This window comes from Lissotriton helveticus, chromosome 12 (assembly GCF_964261635.1).
Source record: "Lissotriton helveticus chromosome 12, aLisHel1.1, whole genome shotgun sequence".
In the NCBI taxonomy this organism is placed as follows: domain Eukaryota; kingdom Metazoa; phylum Chordata; class Amphibia; order Caudata; family Salamandridae; genus Lissotriton; species Lissotriton helveticus.
The window spans coordinates 394,616,365-394,637,045 of NC_136073.1; the positions used below are offsets into that span (position 1 = coordinate 394,616,365).

Genomic DNA, 20,681 nt, shown 5'->3' on the forward strand with positions numbered 1-20,681 from the left:
AGGTAAGTAGAAAAGCATTGACAGAAAATATTTAGCAAATAGCTAAGGAAGGAAACCAGTTAAAAATAAATCTCTTGTTACACTTGTGAGAAGTTGGCCTGGTATATGATTTTCACTATTCTAGTGAACACCTTGCACCAGTCCAAACAACCCTTATGGTGATGGTTGTAAGTCAACCTTATAGACCAGCTATCCTAGTGGTAGCGTGGACAGAACAGTCTTAGGCTAAAAGACTTGTGAGGGCGTGTAGACCCAGCTGTTTTACCATATGTAACCCCTTGAATACCAAATGAAAGGACACCACACAGGATATATATAAAATATATATGTATTTATTTACTAACACACTCCTCTGAACTCTTTATGAGATCAGAGGCCAAAGCACATAACAAGATACTTAGTCAGAATACGTTAAGTTGCACAATTTACGGTTAGGCCCTAGGGGCGAAGCAAACCATATATTAAGAAAGTGGTATAAGTACCACGTCACGAGAAAAGGAAAGGCCTAGGGCATAGGGAATCGCTGGGGCTACACTATCTGAACCTTAGTTTAGAAGTAGGTGTCCCACAGGCGGCGCGTGCCGTGTCTTTACACACATGTGAGAGTCAATGTAAAGTCAATGGGAACTTAGAAGTTAGATTTAGAAGGATTTAGGACACTTCCGGTTTAGCTAGGAGGAAACAACTAAAAACCTAGACACTTGGATAGTCAATACCCTTGGGAGCACTGAAGTACTCGCGTTACCTCACCCACAGGAAGCGGGTGCATAGGTGTGAAGATGTGTCGGGTCTCGCCGTTGAAGCCTATGGAGCCTTTGAGGAAAGATGATGCAGGCGACCAGGAGGAAGATGTGCGGGTGGATCCAAGGGTGGATCGAAGGTGAAGAGGACCTGAAAGCAGAGGGGACAGAGTCTGGGTCACTAGCCAGTGACCGGGTGGAACCAGGAAGGAACCAGACGACGTCGAGGAGCAATCAGGTGCTGTCTTGAAGCTTGTCTTTGCAGCCACGCGGACCAGGAGGTGTCGAGGACGACCAGGTGCTGGAGAGGAGCTATCCCACAAAGGTTCTCGCAGATGGAGAGGTCTACTGCCGGATTGGAGTCCACAGGCCTTGGCAAAGGCAACCCACTTAGGATACAACAAAGGCTTCTGGTGCAGACCAGCAAGGTCTGGGGGGCTTCTCCTTTGCAGGGAAGCAAGGGCCAGTCTGGAGCAACCAGACCAGCGATGTAGATCAAAAGGATTGTCGTCACAGAAGCTACTAGCCAACGAGCCAGCAGCCGGACAACGTGTCGAGCAGAACACAAGCAGAAGGGCCCCACGCAGAACTCGTGTAGTGTGGAGGGCTGATCTTCGGTGCAGGTGGAGCTCGGGTTCGGGGTTTCTCAATCCCCAGTGCACAGCTTCGAGGATGCCTCAGGAGCTGCACAGTTAGCAAGTTGCAGGTTTTTCAAGATGTCCGGTCCCACGTGTCTCGTCAGCTCCACGGATCTCAGCTATGCTGCAGTCGTGAAGAGCGGGTCAGAGAGGTCTGGAAGTCTGGGTCTTGTCAGGCTCTGTGCTCGGGTCGCGGCGGGAGCGTCGACAAAGCAAGCTGTTGATTTGCTGGATGGTGCCTGGTTGCCCAGGGTGGTCACTCCTTGGCCACAAGGGAGATTCTTCAGTCTTCAGCAGAATGTCGAAGGTCCAGAGTTTCGTGTCAAGTTTCGATTTCAGGATTAATCTAAAGTCCCAGGACTCAGCTCCTACCTTTATACAACTAAAAGGGGCTGGATTACTTTCTAGGTCCCTACTATGGGTGGGACCAGGAAGGGGGGTGGTTACACCCCCTTTCCTTTGTCCAGTTTCGTGCCAGAGCTGGGGCTGGAGTGCCCCAGCAACCGGTTTGAACTGGGGTATGCATGGAGCACCTAGGGTGCTCCAGGCAGTGTCTCATTCTATTCAGCCCTCCCTGTCCCAATACACAAAGTCCTGTCTGGGGTGGTGCTCGCACCTCCCCAGGCAGGAAACCTATTGTCCAAGCCTCCCTGACTGGAAGGACTCCCAGCAGCAGGAGGTCAGACTTGTGTCTGTGGCAGCAGCATCCATTTTGTGATGCTTGGGCTCTGGTTAACTTTAACCGGGTACAGTAGTTTCAACATGTCTTCTCCCTCTAGAAGGGTGGAATGCTATCCCCGTCGCCAGAATTGGCGAGGGGGTAGTATTCCAAAGCGCATGACACCTTACACGACATGTTTGGATAAAGCCAAACCAAAGTTAGCATTAACCGCAAGGATTATAATGCACTTAAGAGTATATGGTATGGCAATATCATAGAACAGCTATAAGGACATGGTTCCGAAAGCTGCAGACAGGCTCAGCTCATGCTAGAGCACCATCTCACACATAACCAAGCACTCTGCCTCCAGGATTGTTAAGGCCTGCCATAGCAGTGACTTATAGGTTACTATGTGTCTATATATAAGGTAGGTATAGGGATACTATACCTAAGCAAGGGGTGATTACACAACCTTGCCCCAGCTGAGTGATCAGCCAGTTGTGTCAATTTAGGTGGCCAGCCAGGGGTGGCATAATATATGCTGCAGCCCCTGGTAGGCCTTGGGTGCACCTATGCCCTGGGTACCTATGGTACACTATACAGGGACTCACAAAGGTGACCCAATATCCAATTTGGTATGTACCTACAGTACATGCAGTCCATTTTACAGAGAGAGCAGATAGCCTGGAGTCCTGAATAGCAGGATCCCAGGCCAACTAAGTCGAAAACCAGCTAAACACTAGGCAAAACGTTGGGGGTAACCATAGTCTGGTATCCACCTTCCTACAATTCTTAAATAGGCATTACAGAGTTGAGAAAAGATTGAATGAAAAGAACAAATTAGGAATAAGCAGGAGAGAAGCACAGTGCTGGGAACAAAGAGTTGGTTAAAGGAGAAGTAATAAGGATAGAATTAAGTACAGATTAGGAAAAAGATAACAATCAATATTTCTTGTGTTTAATGTTTAGATTCTCTCATAAGAAAGGTGTGCTGGTCTGACGACGAAGACTGAAGAAAAGAGAGAGCCAGGTTCCAGGACCAGTCTCTTCTTAATTTATTATTTTATCCACTCCCCCTTCCCCCTTGGGGGTGACTTGGAGTCTAGATAAATACTGGATCTCCGAGGCATTCTTGAGAGGGAGTTGGGAACCAGCATCTCTGTTCCTGTGCAAGCTTGGGTAAGAGAACTCATCGGTGTCTGACATACAGCACTGCCAAAAGCAACTGGCTGAGCCAATAGGTCCTAAAGGCAGGACCTGTTGGCTTTGCCAATGCTTATTTTTCACTTTTGCACAAAACAGGACACATATAAATAGTTCTCACATCAGAGTTTTGCGCACGTAGCCACTTCCTAACTGAAGGAAATTGTGTGAGCAAAACATTGCATAGGAGCAATAGGGTCTGCAAAAACTAGCAAACATTGGCACGTTTTTTCCCCATTGATTATTGTTGAAGTCATAGGTAACAGGTGCAAAAACCAACTTGACACTGAGTGTAATCGGTATTTCTCCGTGGGATTTGGTACTATTATTACCTCCTAACTTTGAGGTTGTGCTGATGTGGCATAAGTTTGGATATTTTGTTCCTTTCGACAATCGGGTCCTTTATGTCTGAGCTGATTCCTACACTTCCTTATACACCGCAGTTGAAGTTTGGGACAATGCCGCAGACATTGCAGAGCTAAATATTATTCTGGGAGGTAGAGGGGGAAGGACAAACAAACGCAGGACTACCACAAATAGTAGCTTAAATACCTGCAACCATCCATACAGTTTCTCTTTCTAGAGAGAGATGCCGTCAGCTTTGTGTTTTTTTTCATTTCCCTTTTGGTCGGTATCACATAGTTGGCATTTGTTGCAGACAGACCTAATGCCCTTACAGCTGACTTTTAAAGGGCCTGTGCTTCCCGCCCGGTGACTTCACAGAGGTCGGGCTATTCAGAAACAAGCAGTAAACAAAAAAGATCACCGCAGGAGCAAACGTAGTGAATACGTATTCACTACGTATGCTCCTGCAGCCATCTTCTCTGTTTTTTACTTCCAGCAGGAAATGGCCTTATGTCAAGACAAGGTCCGCGGGCCGCCAATGAAGGCCGGCCGGGCCGTACTATGAGTACCCGTGCCTTACGGGGAGCTGCTGAGAGCCAAATTAAACTGTAGCACTGAAGAGTCCGATCAGACTGCAAGCAGGGACATAATGGAACGGTTTAAGGAGAGAGGTTATCCTAAATGGGTCCTCAAACGAGCCATCAATAAAGCTAAATAAGTCACAAGAGAAGAAACACTAACTAATACTCTTCAGACTCAGGACCAGGATAGAGAGATTGACACACCTAGGGTAATTCTAACATACAATCTAGAGTCCACCAGAATCAAACGTATCCCAACAAAAAACTGGAATATCCTGAAATGTGACCCAGTAGTGGGCCAAAGGGTGGCAGATCGTCCAATGGTAACATATCGGAAGGGGAGGAGTCTTAGCGATCTCCTAGTGAGAAATTATCTCAGCAACAAATTTACAGGACCACAACATCTGCAGGGATTTTTTCACTGTGGTCACTGTAAAGCGTGTAGATTCAGCTCCATGAAAAAGACATACGATACACCACATAAAGCAAAAACGATCTCACAATTTATGACTTGCTTTACAACACACATAGTATATGTCTTAGAGTGCCCTTGCCAACTCAAGTATGTGGAAAGTAGCATCTTTGCAGATAAAAAGAGGGTATTAGAACATCTACTGGTGATTACCAATAAAGACTGCCACTATCCAGTGGTGAGACATTTTGAAAAATCAAATAGCTCGCTGCTCAAATACTATGTGATAGAACAGACACAGAAGATCCCAAGGGGAGGTAATAGAGTCTTACACCTCAGGCAGATGGAATCCTGGCATATTATAGATCTCCAATCGAAAACCACTGGAGGCCTGAACTTAGACGAGGAATTGGCAATACATTTGCAAGAGAATTAGTTGGTTACTAGTGTTATTAGATACCGTGCCAAGCTGTCTAAAATAATGTTTAGAAAGGATGTATAATTATAGTTTCTTGTGCGTAATGGTTTAAACTACTGATTTTAATCTGACATTTTCAATCATTTTATTTTCTCACTTAGGAGGAAAGGAAGGGACCTACTCCTGGAAAGAGATGCTGTTAGAGGTCTCCTACCCTTTTCTTCAGGATTACGTCATCATGATTCAAGAGCACTTGTTAGGTAAGGTAAGTCCATTTATAATTAATATTTGATGTGCATATGTAGTTTTTTTAAAGGTAGAGCGAGTTTTTTTGAAGGTAGACGGAGTAATTTAACCCAGGGTGTATGATATTTAAAGCATCCCATGTCCAGCAACCACAAAAGGTTTACACAAGTATGTATAAGCACCGATACCTATAAACTGTTTATTTGTTTAGGTGTATATCCCATATATCACGAGATTGTTCATCTGCACTTGCGGATGAGATGTAGACTTATATCCCATAAGGAATGTGCCACTAAGGATAGGGGAGCAACCATCTGATGTAATTTGCAGTATGACGTAATACTGTTCTCTACATCAAATGTGCAAAAGTAAACCTATTACCATGATTGTGAATTTGTAGATACTGATGGAAAAGCACAAGACAAACAAGGCAATCGTAGACCTACAATGAGGTACTATACCATGTATATATGTATATACCGTTTGTTGTGGAAACTCAATTTTAGATGCCGAAATATCATTGGACTACATCTCCCACAATCCTCTAGTTCCAAACACGCGATCAAACTAATTAATTCCGGGTCATGTGCACGTAAATCTCCTGACAAGCAAAGCACAGTAGAACGCTAGCGGAGCCAAACGAAGACTGGTGATCAATACGCCAAAATCTGAAATAAGAAGGTGAGATTTGCAGCAAGGCGTTATAACTTAATCCAATACTCAGTCAGTCAGCGTAAACATTAATAAATCACTGACTCACTTGAATTTTTTTCACACTCTCAGACAAAACATGTTCGCGAAGGATTAATGCGGATGCGGCTTTCACAACTAAACAGTAAAACGTGAAGAGCGCCGCGATTACAGAAACTTAAGGCTCTCAACCAGCAAACCAAGTAAGTTTTGAACCAACAGCAACCAGATATACAGTTTTAGAGCCTTTTGCCAAATATTCCTAAAACCCTTTATGAGCCAAGTGACATCTTATTTGAAGGATACCACCGATTTTATCAATAAAATAGAAGGTTCACCCTTCCATGTCGGTCTAGATCTAATGGTGTCATTTGACGTCACTTCCCTCTATACCCAGATTCCCCAAGAAGAAGGCTTAGAAGCCATGGAATTGTTTCTAGAAACCACACCGAAGCCACAAAGAGTCCCGACAGAGTTTATAATCGACTTGGCCCGAATAGCACTCAAACGGAATTATTTCCGATTCATTGACGCGTTCTACATGCAGGTGAAGGGGGCCACTATGGGGTGTCCTTATGCCCCAGAAATGGCGGTCCTGTTCATGGCCCTGTATGAGGAGCGCTTCGTGTACCAGAATAACCCTTTCCGAGAACATATAACAACATGGTATCGCTACATAGACGATATTTGGTGCCAGTGGAACGGTTCAGAAGAACTCCTTATCCGGTTCCACGAATGGATAAACCTGAGGCACCCTGACATCAAATTCAGTATTGCCTACAGTCAGACACCCCTGACTTTTTTGAACGTTGAGGTCTTCCCACAAGGACACAAATAACAACCACTTTATATCGAAAAACGACTGACAAAAACACAATACTACACTATCGGAGCTTTCACCAACAAAGCCTGAAAGCCTGAAAGCCAATTTACCCTATAGTCAACTGTTATGAATAAGACAAAATTGTTCAAGAAAGGAAGATTTTATGGCACATTCAGAAATCTTATGTGACCAGTTGAGAGCTAGGGTTACCCCAAAAATTTTTTGAAATATGCTACCAAACGCGCTTGGTTTACACCCAGGGAAGAACTATTGACCAAGAAAGACAAGAAGCCTCTCAAAAAATTTGTGTGTGTAACGACGTATGGTCCACATACCAATAAATTCAGAGCAATCATGCAAAAAAATTGGCATCTAATCTCTAATTCGGAGATTCCAATGGAAAGACCATTGTTTGCCCTAAAGAAAAACAGAAGTATTGGCCAACAAATAATTAGAGCAGACCTAGGAATTTCCAAAGTCAAATCAGACCTACGCTCTAAATGGAATCTCAAACCTGTTGAAGGACACCACAAATGTTGGACCTGCGTATCATGTGCCAACACAATAGAAGTAGCAGTGTTTGAGTTCAATTCCATTAAATGGACTCATAAAGAGTTCACTAATTGCAAAAGTCGAAACATAGTTTATGCCATAACTTGTCCGTGTCCAAACCTGTACATCGGAGAGACCAATCAACAAATTAATCAAAGGTTGGCACAACACCGTTCAAGGAGGGCCAGACATGGAGGTAAAGCTCTATCTGTTGCTGGGCCCTCCTTATGGAATAGTCTCCCATTAGCACTCGGACAATGTCCAGAACATCTGGTGTTTAGGAAGTGGCTTAAAACTTTTCTGTTTCAAAATTAATTCTTTTTAAGTTCCCCCCTGACTGTGCTTGTGGTGTTCCTAGGGTGCAGAGATACTCCTTCGGGAGTCGATTTGAGCACGATATAAACCCGCAAATAAAAGAATTAAACAAAAAGTGTTGACCACTACAATGGTCCAACATTTTCTAGAGAGAAACCACACAGAAAAGGATTTTAAGTGGACAGTGCTTTCGGGTATCAAAATTCTTTCGCGTGGAGGCAATGTAGAAACTATCTTGTTGAGAAGAGAAGCCTATTTGATTTTAAAATTCAATTGTGTGATCGAGGGTATGAACGAGATGCCTGAGTTACAACAAGTAATCCGCTAAGTCCTCTGCACCGATGACCGTTTTCACCTACCATGACAATCAGCAAGAAAATCCCATTTAATGACATTCAGTATTAGGAATACAACAGTAATCCACATGAGACTCCGTTTCAACTTCATCTGCTTTAAAACCCAAAAACTGTGGCCATTAATAGTATTAATCCAAAATTGACTACATCTCCCACAATCCTCTAGTTCCAAACACACGATCAAACTAACTAATTCCGGGTCATGTCCACGTAAATCTCCCTACAAGCAAAGCACAGTAGAACGCTAGCGGAGCCAAACGAAGACTTGTGATCGATACGCTAAAATCTGAAATAAGAAGGTGAGATTTGCAGCAAGGCGTTATAACTTAATCCAATACTTAGTCAGTCAGAGTAAACACTAATACACTAATAAATCACTGACTCACTCGGATTTTTTTCACACTCTCAGACAAAACATGTTCGCGAAGGATTAATGCGGATGCGGCTTTCACAACTAAACAGTAAAACGTGAAGAGCCGCGATTACAGAAACTTAAGGCTCTCAACCAGCCAACCAAGTAAGTTTTGAACCGACAGCAACCAGATATACAAGATCCATGAAATCCAAATAGCTAAAACTTTTTTATAATTTACAATAGATAACGCCAACGCTGCTCAAACAATGATTTAGAGACTCGTGACACGAACACTATCTAAAAGAAACGGGACCAGTTAGCGTGCTCCCGAACACAACCGCATCAGCAGTAAGTCTCTTTGCCGTACAATCAAAACAGTATCACAGCGAATAACAACAAATGTGTTATATTATGTAACCTGAAACCATCGGTTTGTCACTTTCTCCATTTAGGACTTAAAGGTGTTTTAGAAAAACTGCAAGAGTACTGACATAAGAAACAAAGTGTCCCGAAGGATAGAGGTAACTATTGAACCCATATAGATAGAACTAGGCAGAACGAAGAAGAAGGCAAACATACTCAATTGTTCCTTCTTTATTTTTTAACAGGTACCCAGTCCAGCCCTGATGAAAAACCCTAGAAATTAATAACGGGTTTGGAAACGCGTCGGCTGTTTCATAGATTCTCATATTATCCACAAAGGGCCATTAGATCAAGAGTGTGCATCAAAGTGGTGGACACGTACAATAAAGTTATATTCCTTAAAAAAATTGTCCCTTGTGAAAACAGTCCCAAAACACATTGAGTATATGAGATAGGGCTGTTAGGATAAAAAGTACTGGTGTACTATCGCAATGTATATTATAACTGTATTCAATTGTGCATGATTAACTTGTTATATATGTTTGGTGTATATATTATTTGTGAAAAATTGTCTATGACTTATAAATGTTTTGTAGTGTGTCAAACTTGGACATTTTGAAAGCCACAATTGTTCTAAGTGATATGACAAAAACATTTTGATGATAAATACGTCAGTGCCTACGTGTCAGACTCTACAATATTAGAAACATGTATATATATATATATATATATATATATATATATATATACAAAAAAGAAGGAGAGAACTCTGGGTAGGTCTCAGTTTAGGTGGAAAGCAGCTCCTGTTCGAGCACTCTCAACACCAGCGACACTCTAGATCTGCTCACCTCAAATGTCTGTTTTTCTATCAAAGTTTTTAAGCATAGGATTAGCACAGTGCTATCCACGCCGAGATAGAAAATGACAAAGTCTTTTGCCATTTAAACAGCAAAGACTTTAAGCATAGGACTAGTACAGTGCAGTCCTTGCCGAGCTGTAAAATAACAAAAGCCATTTATCACTCCAGGCACAATATTACAGCTTTGAATTGGTAAAATACCAATTCAAGCCAACCTGAAATGAGTAAAAGCAACCCCTGACACAGTGTTTCGCTCTAATTAGAGCCCTTCAGAGAGGTATAGCTTTGTCCAGACACAAGGGAGCACCCAGTATTAAGTCAAAACAAAACCCTTTCAGGCATAGAGTGACGCATAAATTATGCAAAAAAGAAGGAGAGAACTCTGGGTAGGTCTCAGTTTAGGTGGAAAGCAGCTCCTGTTAGAGCACTCTCAACACCAGCGACACTCTAGATCTGCTCAACTCAAATGTCTGTTTTTCTATCAAAGTTTTTAAGCATAGGATTAGCACAGTGCTATCCACGCCGAGATAGAAAATGACAAAGTCTTTTGCCATTTAAACAGCAAAGTCTTTAAGCATAGGACTAGTACAGTGCAGTCCTTGCCGAGCTGTAAAATAACAAAAGCCATTTATCACTCCAGGCACAATATTACAGCTTTGAATTGGTATATTGTCCCAGGGGGGCCGGGGTAACCAATACGCTAGTCTGGCTGACAGGGGGTTTGGGAGTAAACAGAAACACCGGCTCCTTGAGTAAGAGTTTAAGTGAGGGCTTTATTGGGATGTAGGTTTTTCTTTGCAAGGCAGCTGCACAGTCCCGGGAATGAGCTGCGGGATCAGAGGGGATGGTAGGCTGCTCCAGCGTGCTGTATCGTCCCAGGGATGGCGACTTGTACTGGTGGGTCCGGTAGGGGTGCGTCTCTCTCCCAGCTCTCCTCAGCTCCGGTGCAGGAAAGAAAGGAAAACCGGATCAGGTGACTGGTAAGACCGTACACAATAGTCATGGCCGGGGGTGAGGGGAACCAGTGACAGTGTTGCACAAAGGTTCTATGTACAGTCTGTGAGGTAGGGGTGCTCGTGAAGGGAAGGAGGGGTTGCTATACAGGGGGCTTTACAATCTATACACGGGGATGGTTCTTTCTTTCCACCCAGCCTGCCATACGACCCCGTACCTCTTGAAGCCACGCTCCTCCCGTGGGACCGTGGCGGAGCGAAGCGTAGGAACATTGGCCTCCTGGCTTCGGGACCCCGGTCTCTGCTTTCTCCTCCGTTTCCTCAAGGTCTCGTCTCGCTCCGGCTCCGTCTCCTCAAGGTCTCGTCTCGCTCCGGCTCCGACTCCTGCTCCAGACTCCTCCAGGGAAACGCCGTTCGACTTCTCTCTGCGGCTTCCTCCTTTTGACATTCCGACGCTGCAGAGGGGCGTGGTCTCTCCCTCGGGATCTGGACCGTTAAAGGGGACGTGCGTGTGGAGAGCTGCCGGCCAGCTCGACTCCGCGTCCTCCGTCCAGGTGCATTCTGGTAGCTGTTGGGACAAGGGGCAAGGTGAGAGGGGGGTGGCGGACCACCAGTCCGAGGATGCAGTCGTGTCTTGTCCACGCACCCCGTGACACACTTCCCCCACTGGCATCTCCCGTTCGGGGAGAGGAAACACGCGGGAAAGGAAGTCCGCGTTACCATTGTCTTTCCCACGTCGGTGGTTTACTGCAAATGAGTATGGCTGTAAGGATAGGAACCACCGTAGCACTCGGGGGTTCTGGCTGTTATTCTGGTGTATCCACTTCAGGGGGGCACGGTCCGTATGTAGGATGAATGGTTCCCCTCCAGGTAGTACCTCAGTTTCTCAATCGCCCATTTGATGGCTAGGGCCTCTCTCTCTATGGTGGAATATCTGCACTCCCTGGGGAAGAGTTTTCTGCTCACGTACAGTACCGGGTGTTCTATCCCTCCCTCGTCTACCTGGGATAACACTGCGCCAATTCCCAAATTGGAGGCGTCTGTGGCCAACACAAAAGGCTTCGTAAAGTCGGGGGATACTAGGACTGGGGCTGTGGTCATCGTACTTTTTAAGAGCTGAAAAGCACTCAGGGAATCATGGGAGGGGTGAGAGAGTTCCCGGAGCTTGGTGTCCTTTGGGGGCAGGTTTGTTAGGGGTGCTGCCACCTCGGCAAAGTTGGGTATGAAGCTGCGGTAGTACCCTACCAGCCCTAGGAAGGCCCTTAGATCCCTTTTGTTCGCCGGAAAGGGAACCTTAGCTATCGCTCGGATCTTCTCGCTTTGGGGAGCTATGGTGCCCTCCCCCAAGACGTATCCCAGGTAATTTACGCTGTTGAACGCTGCTCTGGACTTTTTGGCGTTGATGTGCAAACCTGCCCTTCGTAGAGCGGTGAGTATGATATGTAGATGGCGCAGGTGTTCGTCCCAATCTGGACTGTAGATGACGATATCGTCCAGGTATGCCGAGCTGAATGAGGCGTAGGGTTGTAACACCTGGTTCATAAGGCGTTGAAATGTAGACGGGCCCCATGTAGTCCAAAGGGGAGGACCGTAAATTTATACAGTCCGTCATCCGTAACGAAGGCCGTTTTCTTCCTTTCCTCCTCACGAAGAGGCACCTGCCAATACCCTTCGTGAGGTCTATGGTGGTGATATATCGGGCGTCGCCTATTTTCTCGATCAGCTCGTCTATGCGAGGGATTGGGTAGGTATCAAAGTGGGACACCGCGTTCAGGGCCCTAAAGTCCATACAGAAGCGTTTGGAACGGTCGGGTTTGGGTATCATAACGATCGGAGACGACCAGTGGCTCTGGGAGGGTCGGATCACCCCCAACCGAAGCATGTCGTGCACCTCCCTTCTCACCGCTTCTCTTCAGGCTGCTGGTATCCTGTAGGGGCGTTGTTTTACAACTTTCCACGAAAGGGTGTCGATGCGGTGTTCGAACAGGCCAGTTCTCCCCGGTATGTCCGAAAACACGTCGGAGAAGGAATCCAAGACGTTTGCCAGCTCTGTCTTCTCCTGAGGGGTCAAGCACTGGTTCACTACCAGCTGATCCAAGGTCGAGGAACCGGGGTTAGTTGAAGGGGTGATGAAATGACTGTCCCGCGGTGAGGGCCCCAGCCACTCCTTCAACATGTTGATGTGGTATGTTTGGGTTTTAGTGGATGACAGGCGTAGTCTGTAGGTGGTCTGACCTATGGCTTCGATCACCCTATAAGGGCCCTGCCACTCGTTTTTGGATTTATGGCTTATGGAGGGCAGCAGCACCAGAGCCCACTTCCCTACGCCTATTCTTCTCAGCCTTTTCCCCTTATCGTAGTTCTTTTTATATCTCACATGCTGTTGTTCTAGAGTGGTGTGCGCCAGTTCAAGTAGCTTCCCCAGTTTGGCTCGTAGCTGGGTGGTGTATTCCAGCATGCTCTTCCGTTCGTGTGATTCTTCGTTTTCCCACATGTCCTTCGTCATCTCAAGGATGGATCGGGGAAGTCTTCCGTACAACAGTCCGAAGGACGAACAACCCAGGCTACTCTGCTTCTGGGCCCTGATGACGTACAGGGCGAGGGGTAACAGCCGGTCCCATGTAGGTCCTGCGGCACTCAGCATCTTTTTCAGGGTTGTCTTAAGCGTCTGGTTGTACCGCTCAACGAGACCGTTGGTCTGGGGGTGGTACACCGAGGTCTTCAGATGCCGGATATCCAGAGAGGTACATACTTCCTTCATTAGTTTTGAGGTGAAGGAGGTCCCCTGGTCCGTAAGGACCTCTTTGGGAAACCCCACGCGCGAGAATAGTTCCACAAACTTCTCGGCGATTGCAGAAGTGGTGGTGGTCCGTAAAGGAAAGGCCTTCACAAACCGGGTGGCGTAGTCGACGATAACGAGGGCGTACAGGTGTCCTCGCCCCGTCTTAGGCAGTGGTCCTATGATATCCATGCCGACCCTTTCAAAGGGGACTCCTAAGATGGGCATCCTTTGTAGGGGCGCAGCACTGGGTCGATGGGTGTTTCTTCTTTGGTATACCTCACATTTTGCGCAGTAGTCCTGAACATCCCGGTATATCCCCGCCCCAAAAAAATGACGGATTATGCTTTCCGTGGTTTTCTCTTTGCCTGCATGGCCGGCTGTCAGATGAGCATGAGCAAAGAAGAGAACGTATTCCCGGAAGGAGAGGGGTACCACCAGTTGTAGTCCTCCCTCGTGCTGGGCCTGGCGGTATAGCAGATCGTTCAGAAGCAAGAACCGGGGATACGTCTGGGGGTTGACTCCATCAGTGATATGGGTGCTTTCCCATGCATTGACGAGGGTCCTGTCTTCTCCCTGAGCAAAGCGAAAGCTCCTATCGATTACCCAGGATTCGGGGGATAGATAGGCGGGCAGGGCCCCTCCTTCTTGAGGTTTGGATAGGGTCTCCCTGAAGAGGGAAAGGAAGTCAGGATTGTCTGTCCCCAGAATCATGTCCTCTGGGAGAGAATCCACCACCCCCACACGAACCTTACAGGGTTCTCTCTCGGGTAGGACTATGGTAATGGACGCGATAGGATAGGGCTTCACATCCCCGTGTACGCAGCGGATATATACAGGGGTCTGGGGGATGATCTGGTCGGGGCTGACAAAGCGCGCCTGGATCATCGACTGTCGACACCCTGAATCCAGTAAGGCCCTTACCCTAAAACCATTCATCCTCATACTCACATAGAATGTGCTGCCCATTTCCGCTGAGTACATCACCGTTTTCGGGAGATAGCCGACCTCCATGGGCTCCTCCAGGTTTTTTTTCCGGGGGCACATTCTCGCTATATGCCCCCATTCCCCACACTCGAAACACCGGGGTCCTTTGGCCATGGGGGACATCATTCCTGTCGGTCTAAGCAATTTGGGCACCTCCATTCCTGCTTTGGGTCTTTTTTCTATTTTCAGCGGGGTTAGGGTTTTGTGGGTCTTTTCGTGTTCCCAAGGGCTAGTCTTGGGCTGAGCCCGAGCATAGTGAGCCGCCATTTCGATGGCTTGGTCGATATCAAGCCCTGCATGCTGTCGCAGCCAACGTTGGGTGGCATATGGCAGAGCCTCCATGAACTGCTCGAGATACACTTTGTTTAGTATTTCTTCCTTACTGCAGAGGTCCGGTCATAGCCACTTGTCAGCGGCCATCCGTAGTCTGAAGAACAGGGTTTTCGGGTTTTCGCCGGAGACCCCTCTTTCCTTCCGAAAGCGTACGCGGTACGCCTCTTGGTCCAATCCAAGATGGTCCAGGATAACCCCCTTAATGATAGCATAGGCTGTGTTCCCCAGAGGGTTTGCGGCCTGATACGCCGATTGGGTTTCTCCGGTAAGGAGGGGAGCAAGAAAGAACGGCCACTTCTCCTCGGGCCACCCCATTGCACGGGCGGCCCTTTCGAAGTTCAGGAGGAATGCATCGGGGTCCTCTCCGTGCACGTACTTTTGCAGGGCTACGCCGGTAGGATGGGGGTGTGTAGACGCACATCTCCGGGGATGACCTGGGTGGGAGGCGGCACATTCCGAAGGCTGTCTATTTGGGCCGTGATGGTAGTCTTGAATAGTTCTCTATCCGCCTGCGCTGAGGTGAGCTGGCGTTCCACGGCCCATCCCAACTTTTCCTGGCCTTTAATTATGTGCTCGATTAGGGCCTCCATCTTTAGGTTGCGGATGGATGGTGGTGGCGATCCCACTTCTGACACCAGTTGTCCCAGGGGGGCCGGGGTAACTAATACGCTAGTCTGGCTGACAGGGGGTTTGGGAGTAAACAGAAACACCGGCTCCTTGAGTAAGGGCTTTATTGGGATGTAAGTTTTTCTTTGCAAGGCAGCTGCACGGTCCCGGGAATGAGCTGCGGGATCAGAGGGGATGGTAGGCTGCTCCAGCGTGCTGTATCGTCCCAGGGATGGCGACTTGTACTGGTGGGTCCGGTAGGGGTGCGTCTCTCTCCCAGCTCTCCTCAGCTCCGGTGCAGGAAAGAAAGGAAAACCGGATCAGGTGACTGGTAAGACCGTACACAATAGTCAGGGCCGGGGGACCGTACACAATAGTCAGGGCCGGGGGTGAGGAGAACCAGTGACAGTGTTGCACAAAGGTTCTATGTACAGTCCGTGAGGTAGGGGTGCTCGTGAAGGGAAGGAGGGGTTGCTATACAGGGGGCTTTACAATCTATACACGGGGATGGTTCCTTCTTCCCACCCAGCCTGCCATACGACCCCGTATCTCTTGAAGCCACGCTCCTCCCGTGGGACCGTGGCGGGGCGAAGCGTAGGAACGTTGGCCTCCTGGCTTCGGGATCCCGGTCTCTGCTTTCTCCTCCGTCTCCTCAAGGTCTCGTCTCGCTCCGGCTCCGACTCCTGCTCCAGACTCCTCCAGGGAAACGCCGTTCGACTTCTCTCTGCGGCTTCCTCCTTTTGACGTTCCGACGCTGCAGAGGGGCGTGGTCTCTCCCTCGGGATCTGGACCGTTAAAGGGGACGTGCGTGTGGAGAGCCGCCGGCCAGCTCGACTCGGCGTCCTCCGTCCAGGTGCATTCTGGTAGCTGTTGGGACAAGGGGCAAGGTGAGAGGGGGTGGCGGACCACCAGTCCGAGGATGCAGTCCTGTCTTGTCCACACACCCCGTGACATATATATATATATATATATATGTGTGTATATAAATTCACTGAAAAAACCATAGGTTTGACACCAGTTATAGTTAGTTGGAAATTTTACTGACATAAAACCATTGAAATTCCCACGTTATAGTTAGTTGGACTCACTATAACTTGCGCGCCTGCAATGCACTGCTCCGGGGCGCGTAGCGTAAGCACGTCGGGTCATGTGACCTGAAAATAACACTTTTCATTGGTTCAGAACAGTTTTTTTTTTCAAATGATGAAAGCCCCCACCTTTTTTCCTCATTCTCACTTTGTACTTTGAGTGAGGAAGACCTGTTTCTAGTAAGTGAGAAATGGCTACAGTAGCAGCAGCAGCAGGAGCATCTCAACCACCACCACCACCACCACAAGGCACACCACAACACCACAGTGGTGGTGAAGAAGAAGAGGAGGAGGAGGAGGAGGAGGAGGAGAGGCAGTTCCTGCCTGAAGATAATCCCCCCTATAAACCGAAGGAGCACATTGTGTGGGAGTTTTTTAAAATCCCAAGGGGACTAAAGAAAGTCAATGCGCCAAAAGTGACATGTCTGATCTGTGGCACTGTACTTTCCAGGGGGAACCCTGCAAAAAAGTATTCATTTGGCAACAATACCATGATTCGCCATATGCAACGCAGGCACCCAAACAACTATGCTGCGGCAGAGGTCAGAGAACTGACAAGAAACCCTCCCCAATCTTCTCCGAGCACCTCCAAAAGCAAACAACCCACTCCATCGGGTCCAGAGACAAGGGAGATGGTCCCAAATATCCAACCCCAGTTTGGAGATTTTAAAATAGTTTGTATATTTTGCGGGACTACAATTTCCTATGGAGAGCAAAGTATCAAATTGATCAACCGTGCTGGAGACAACCACAACTGCAAAAAGAAACCTTAATTTTTTCCTGATTTTTTTTTTTGCTCCAGTTGAGCAGTTTACAATTCCCTGTTTTTTGTTTGTCCCCATAAAAATTACAAAAAAATATAAAATTGTTCATAAAAGCCAAAAAAAGTAAAAAATGTTCAAAAAAACAATAAAAAAATATAAAACAACAAAAAGAATAAAAAAACAGTTCTTTTTACAACTACCTCCAATTTATAAAAAATGCTACATTTTTATAAAACTTGGTCATTCTTTTTTTTCCCAGGGTACGCTCCCTGGTGTGCGTACCGGGCGCTCCCCCCGTGAAAATCGAAATGGCCCCCACATCAAACCTAGGGGGTCAGGGGGGTCTACCCTGCCCCCTTTTGGTCATTTCCCCCTTTGTTTTTGCCACCTCTTGTGTCTCGATCCTACCGAGACACAAGATGGTGGCCGCTCCGGACTGTTTGGAATGTTGACAGACACCTGGGGCGCGCTTATAGATATATATATTTTTTTAACCTAAATTACTCAAAATCCACTGGAGCACATATCTTGAGACATAGCAAAGGCACATCGGGCTACCAGTGCCTACAATTTTGCCAGGTTTGGTGGAAATCCATTCAGCCGTTCGGGCTAAAAGTGAGTCCAACCGCCCTATGGAAATTAACATGGGGAACAACTAAACTGAAAAAAGAAGTCCCTTCATTGGCCAGATACTTGAATTATGTGCATACATCAATACATATCAGCAACTAGTGACAGAAAAGAGGATAATACTAAACAAAAATCATTCAAAACATTGTATTTATTATTTCTCTTTTTTTGTAGATATAAATTCATATAAAAATCGTTATAAATCAGACAATTTTATAGAAAACACATCAATTAATTATACAAATTCATAAACAACACAATAGAATCATAAAAATCACCAACAATTCAATCAATAAACCCCATGGTGTCAGACATACAACCAACTTACTCTCGTGCTACCAATCATACTACACTCAAACATCATACATGGATGAAAAAGGAACTGGTTAACAATTAGCCAGATCACACAGCTAAATTGTTCAAGGGCTCAGGGGAGAAATGGCGGCCCTTGTAGCAGGTCTACGCGCGTTTCGGTGGTTCAAGCCACCTTCATCAGGACCTTGTTCATCATTAAGTGCAGAAACCGGGGGTCAAACAGAACAAAAGACCTGAAAAGGAAAATAGATCTGTCACTCAAACATCCAAGATTAAAATTTTTAACAAAGTACAATATTCACTATTGCTATTAAACTATGGGGGCTCATCACCGTGACTATAGTAGGATCCTAAACTAAACTAAAAAGGCAAAAGGAACATGGTTCAAATAGTTACATGGTATCAAACCTAATATGGGCCCATAATTGCCCAATCACTCTCATGTCTTATTACCAGCTTAATTTTGAGCGCCAAAAAGAAGGGGAGGGGGAATATTTACAAGGGGGCCTAACCAAAAGGCCAGTTGGGCGCAATAGCGCAGAGGTTCGTTGCATATACTTACACACTAGATAATTCTCATATGTTGGTGTGAGTATAAAAGGTCAAAAACCGGTGAGGGAACAGATCAGTTAAACAGCATCTACAAAGGAATTAACGGAGGATGTCACTTAAGATGTACTAGCGACTTGCTGAGACTCTATCATTACCCTGATTATCTAGGGCTCACCAGTAACGAAGTTCATGATGGGATCAATAGAGAAATGCGAGACTCGGGGCTTCATCCAAGTTGATGGCTACAAGGAGAATGTTAAACACCATAGTGTCATAATTTGTACACAAATTTCAAAGGATTGCATAATGTCTGGATGTTTCCTACAAACACCCATCCTTATCATGCCCTGTTGGTGACCTACCCAGGCAGTCGCAGTCTGTCCTTGTTTATTTAGACTTCAAGGGATACATCAATGTGTTAGGTTAAAACTTAGTCTCAAATTAATTGGAACCAACGGCGAAGGGACTGAGTACTGTGGCTTCCTAATCTGTACATAGAAAAGAAAAACAACAAGATGTCCGCATGAGTACTGACGCACTGCACATGATATGCATATCCAAAAATTTGGCAACAAGTGGTCAAACCATAAGCAGAATAGTGTAGGCTTACTTTTATCCACCGAGGAAATGCAGTCCAATAATCAACTGCTGTATTGTATGCCCGCGACCCTATGGGGGGGGATGAAAAACCAGTGTTACACGCTATTTCAATTAATGCATAGTCTGGCAAGCAGTCATGTGTGTAGGTCGTTATTTAAATAAGCCACCTATCTTACAAGCGTGCAGGCATCCATACTTAAATAAAGGGTGATCATTTCGGACTGTAAGTGTTGTAGCAAGGGTCTACGTAAACAACTGGCAACCCGGGTCTCGGTATCACATGAGTACGTAAGGTATTAACTAACGCGCTAGCAGCTGGCGGGCTGACGGTAGCGCAAAATACTGCCTGTTTCTTGAGTGGCTGACAATCCTGCATTAATACAAAATATGTAGGGCCACTCATCCGGTTAGTACCGAACGCGCCAAAACTACAACGTGCCATGCCTAACACTAAAGCCGGGGATGCCTCTAGAACGAAGAGATTACTGAGGAGAGGTTACCCACATCGCTTGGTGCGACAAGCCTACAAAAGGGCCAAATATTACGATAGATCTGCACTATTACAAGGTAAAACACGTGCCAAACAAGATAGAATCACTTGTGTGATCAACCATTCCACCCTGAACAACAAGCTTCGTAATATCATCAATAGAAACTGGAGGATATTGAACACGGATGAGAGTGTTCCTCCGCTTCCCCTCCCCATGCTGGCGTACAGGAGAAATAGAAATCTTAGGGACATGTTGGTCCACGCCAGACCGCCCACGAGAAATTTCCAAAACAACCAGCTCTCTATCACTGGACTTCCGGCAGTATTGGGCAACCACAGGTGTGGCTCCTGCCACGCTTGCGAGTCAGCCATGATATCTGATACTATCACCTACAATGAAAAAGAGATTAAATTACGTTGCCTTACAAACTGTCGGAGCAGCAACATAGTGTATATCCTTTTCTGTGATTGTGGCCTGGCCTATGTTGGCGAGACAGGTCGCGAGTTTCGCGTCCGTTTCAGCGAACACAAGTCCGCCATCAGGACCAAAAAGCTATCTGCCCCGATAGTCCAACATTGTATTGATAAGTCCCATAAGGAGGATGAGATCAAGTGGTCTATTCTGGAAAAAGTCACACCGAAAATGGGACAACTGAGTGAAATCACGCGTAAAAAACGTGAAACCTTTTGGATTTTCCTGCTAGACAGTGTGAAAAGAGGACTCAACGAGGAACTTTCTTGGTATGTGACCAAGTAAAATATTATCTCCTCGAGGCAAGGATTTTTTCAGTATGTGCCAGTGTGGAAAATTGCCATGAACCACGTAGAGAAACTGTCTTTTACTGCTCCGTCCGGTTAGTTTCAGTATAGTTTCAGTATAGTTTAGGTTCATTGATACACTCTGAATCATTATAGGCTTACTTGATTGCAATTTGTTATAATTATAATTATACACCTCCGCTCTTGAGTACGTTTCACATTACCTTGTAAAATTAAAGCCTGGAATTGTGGGACCTCTGGTACTGAT

General features: G+C 46.2%; 1 protein-coding gene across 12 annotated transcripts in view; it reads left to right on the plus strand.

Annotated features, from left to right (window-relative positions):
- Positions 1-20,681, plus strand: part of LOC144799898 (uncharacterized) — a 390,901-nt gene that overhangs the window by 68,743 nt on the left and 301,477 nt on the right. For 2 of the 12 annotated variants that reach the window (XM_078671507.1, XM_078671511.1), the window contains one exon: positions 5,160-5,263. The exons of 8 other annotated variants lie outside the window; for them this stretch is intronic. The gene's annotated coding sequence lies outside the window, so the exon portion shown is untranslated. The remainder of the gene's footprint in view (positions 1-5,159; positions 5,264-20,681) is intronic. 2 more of the 12 variants (XM_078671509.1, XM_078671512.1) reach the window with 1 other exon arrangement.